This window comes from Sinohyriopsis cumingii, chromosome 6 (genome assembly GCF_028554795.1).
Source record: "Sinohyriopsis cumingii isolate HCF-2022 chromosome 6, ASM2855479v2, whole genome shotgun sequence".
Classification (NCBI taxonomy): Eukaryota; Metazoa; Mollusca; class Bivalvia; order Unionida; family Unionidae; genus Sinohyriopsis; species Sinohyriopsis cumingii.
The window spans coordinates 144669424-144673952 of NC_142966.1; the positions used below are offsets into that span (position 1 = coordinate 144669424).

Sequence of the window (4529 nt, forward strand, 5' to 3'; positions counted from 1 at the left end):
AAAAGCAAATGATAGGGACATGGACCACATTTCTACTGTTCAGTCTCCTTTTGGTGTAGGAAACTTGTACCGAATTCTAGCTTATGGCAACGTTACTCAAAAAATGAATTGGATCTATGCCACTTTCAAACTTTCGTGACTTTCCACTCGTACTGGTGAAATCAGGTCACTCGTACAACGAATGGACAAATTTATGGCAATACGTTTATCTAGGACTTTTGAAGTACTTTGTCGCTTGAGTACAAATTTGGAGATTCTTGTTGACTTGTTACTGTATTTTACAGCCTATTCATTAAATCTATAATCTGTAATTTGCATGTCATGTTGAACCATACTCTAAAATGATGGAACATCCCCATTGAATTGAAGAGCACGAAGGATAGATTGCAATTCGTTGCCATGTAGACCTGACTTGACGATGAGTCCTAAACCATGAACATCGTGAGCAATAGAGAGCTATTTTGTCACCGTCTTTTCGTTAGATTTCTCTTCCTTCAATTTAATTTGCATTGATGGATTACATATGTAAATGTTTATTGCACATCAAGAATACAAGAGCTGCATCTCATTTTACATAAACTCTTCATCGATTGATGGACTGGTGTCTGGAATAAAACTGATAAACATGATAAACGTCTCTATATTCCTGAAGTATAACGTTTTTGTATTTTAGTGTTGCTATAGGTTAATTCTGGGTAGATGAAGAAAAAAAAATGAATATTTGAACTCTAAAAGATGATCAGAAGCAAACTTATATTGAGATAGTTAGTAAGTTTCAGATCTGATAGTTGACTAGAGAAAGATAAAAACCTTGACTAACTTTGATTAAGAATGTCACAAGCTGGATGGAGAAATGTTCTACCCATGATAAATAAGACAATACAGTCTTCGGAATACCATTTTAATTAATGCGGTATTAATGTAAATAATTTGGAGTTACCTGCCCAACTAATATTTTACAAATTGAAAACACCATAAAGAAGATAGACTTAACAAGTCTGAATTTCATACAAAATATATTTAATGAAATGTGAAGCTGTGTTCCGTTACTTATAAGTGGCCTTATAACCTCTTCGAATCTTCTAATCAAGTATTTCTTATGTGTGGAGTCTTCCGAAAATGATGTTTCTCAATATAATTCATGAATTACTTTTAAATGCTTTTAAATTCGATTTTGTTACTGTTAACAGCAACATTTTTCATATATCACTTTGCAAAACTATATCACGTGTCATGATGATATTGCCAAAACTTTGTAGCCTGTTACTTTGTTGACCCGTAGGCTAATTAGGATTAGAATTCCAAACTTGTTATATACTTATTGCAGCGGATATATTGGAAGATGTGTAATATATACAATTAATATTCACCGCTTTTAGCCGACATAACTCAATATTCAACAAAATTGTGGTTTGCATTATCCTTTTTAAATTATGCGACAATATCTGCAGGCTAATAATGCGATTTCAGTATCTCATATGCAGTTCAAACACTTCAGTCTATTCTGAAACTGCGTGTCATTGTTGACGTTGTTGGATGCTTCTTTTATATGGATGTTGGGGACATTCCATGATCTTCAAATACACTTTGAAAATCTGTCAAGATCAGGATAGACAAATTTTCTTCAGAAGTTTTCGAGGACCATCTATGACAATGTTGGACACATCCAGCTCATAAATACTTACATATGTTATACGTTGACTATTTTACATAATGAATATGAACCATACTGCTGAATGCTATTTTATTTTAAAGAAAACTAGTTGGGAAGGACACGGTGATGACTACCGAAACGGTACGTATATGTGTGAGAATGTTTGAAAGAGAGAGAAATTGAATTTTGTAGCTTGGAAACACAATCATGCAAAACACAACTATTAGATTTTTTTGAACAATGAAATTTATTGTTGTCCAAGATATTAATTCCAACATTACAATATTCCATAGAGAGGTGCCTTATTTCTGTCGATTCTGGCCCCGTCCTTATTTATGGATGTTCTTCTTAATATCTGTAAAATACGAAAGAAGAATCAAGTGAATATGTCCTGGATGTATTGGTAAAAGGAAAACATTATGTTTATGCTAATAATTATATGAAGGGAGAAAGGCGATAATGTGAGTACTTCGAATTGTAAGATTTAGATGTACAATGAGTATGAGGAGATTGTGGTGGAGAACTTAATATTGAAGAAGCACTGTATCTTAATTCTCTAATATATAACTGTCTAAGATGAAGAGTACAAATTCTTACTTCGCAGGGGGTTTAATGTGAGGGAATCGACCCCAAGAACCGAATCCTCCCCAAGGCCCGAAATATCCACCATATCCACCGCTGTATCCCCAGGGAATTCCACCACTGTATCCACCATATCCACCATAACCTCCAATTCCACTGTAGCCGCCGTAACCTTTTTTCGGGATGGCTGCGATGGCACAAACCAAGCATGCAAGAAGAACTAGTACAGCCTTCATTCTCGTCTGCCCAACAAAGTAAATAGCACAGAAAATAATCAGAATTAATGCAATAAACACAGAAGAACGTGTAATAACGAATAAATATTAATTTTGAGGTACAGAACAATCTATATTCCTTAAAATCAAACCTAAATTTGTGTAACGCAGTAAAATAAGATGGCCCACTTACGCCTCTGATCCGCCTCGAACCTCTTAATTATATTTATTTTTACCAGATTGAATTCCATAGATTTCTGGGTAGTGTATGTTTTTCTTATGACATATTATTGGTAATGTTTGTTTCACCTTTATTTGTGATTGTGGGTAGACACTTTGCTTACTGATTATTGGGATATTTGGTCTACTTGCGTTTGACGATGTCTTGGGATATTGTCAAATATTAATTCAACGCCCGACATTGTTTCTAGCTTAGAATATTCTGGAAACGAAATTGCTGACAATATAATGTAATTTCCCACTAACATTTGTAGAGTAAATATTAAGGAATACATATGCCATGCTATTAAAGGCTATTGAAATTCATTCTGAACAATCTGTTATGTTTTACCTGTCATAGGACATTTAAGAGCGTTTCTGATTTAATTAATAATGCTGTAAGTGACTTTTCAGTTGTTGCTTTATATCTACTGAAATAAATTATTTCTTGATTTTATTAAACTTGTTGGTTTCGCCTTTATCTGTTACATAGTTAAGGACCTAGATTCGTAATAAGGAGAAACGGTAAGAAGGAGAAACATTATTATCCTCGCTCTGTTGTCTGACAATATTAAAGATTTTGAATAAGGGTCTATAACGACTAGATGTTACGGCCCTCAAGAGATAAAAGTATAACAAAATCAAAAGCAATTCTGGTGGGATAATACAGTCCTGACCTGTGAAAGAAAATATTTGTCTACACTTATTTCAACTACACTTATTCTGTGCTATATACTGTACGCTTTCATTTCGTAGGAATGTGTGAATTAAAGAAATATACCAGCACAATGGTTTTATAAGACAAGAACACATTTAGGGCTGACGAAGACCAGATGATGATACATGCACACTGTTCCTTTTAATATAAATGATGTTGCACCTGCACAATTAATATATTTAGAACATCTTATGTACACAACATTAATAAATTTGGAAGTGATAATTTCGTTGCCACAATATAAATTCAGTTGTTTGAAACGTGTCATTTTATGCTATCCGAATGCCTGAGTTAAATATTGAGAATGCGTCCGATTTTTTATGTGGGATGTTGTGAAGTTTGTTTGACATACAGGCACGGATTTAATTAATATTGTATTTCCAGTGTCCGCGAAAGGAAACGTGATGACATGGGCACATCTGGTCATTCTTGAATAAACGACGCTAAAGTAATGCGGCCGTGTATGCAATTGAAACAATTTAGAGGCAATTAGAAAATTAAAATAAATCTTTATGGCTATCTATTCTTTTGATTTCATTTTTTGACAAGAAACCGATTTTAAACTATGTGGATGCGAGAGAGGTTTTATTTTTCACACATACGGCAATTCATTTATTGATGTAATCATTCATGTGAGCACATAACAAAATAATACATTTATTTAGAAACTAAACTTATTGGGGTACATTGATGAGTATTAATTAGTATGTTTTAATCCCGAACATTTAAAAACAATGCACTATAAGTTTACTTACCTGTATCTTTGGTATCAAGGTACTGAAGCTCTAAAGTAAGAAGTCTCCGGATTGGCAGTCGCTCTGATGGTTTGTTGAATAGATGGTCAATATATACCTATCCTCCGGGTTGTTTCATTCTCGATGTCAGAATTAATTGTGCATGATGACTGATAGCGAAGAGATTAAGGAAGTAAATTAATGCAAATGCGCTATTGCAAAATTGTTCACTGTGTAAATTGAGAAAAAAATGTTGAAAGATGATAAATTGGAGAATTCAAATTTTGTCTGTCTTCCGATTAATAATTTATAATACATTTATAAGGATAGGAAGATGTTTCGAAAAACATTACATTGGTATAGGCGCTAAAATTTATTTGTTTAACTTCATTATATCGTTACTAATT

At 33.4% G+C, this 4529-nt stretch overlaps 1 long non-coding RNA gene across 1 annotated transcript; it reads right to left on the reverse strand.

Annotated features, from left to right (window-relative positions):
• Positions 1-1882: 1882 nt before the first annotated feature.
• LOC149798178 (uncharacterized) lies at positions 1883-4273 on the reverse strand. Its single transcript, XR_016421592.1, has 3 exons — positions 4144-4273; positions 2252-2478; positions 1883-2009 (listed from the first exon to the last, which is right to left on the reverse strand). It is a non-coding gene; the product is annotated as an uncharacterized LOC149798178 (long non-coding RNA).
• Positions 4274-4529: the final 256 nt, after the last annotated feature.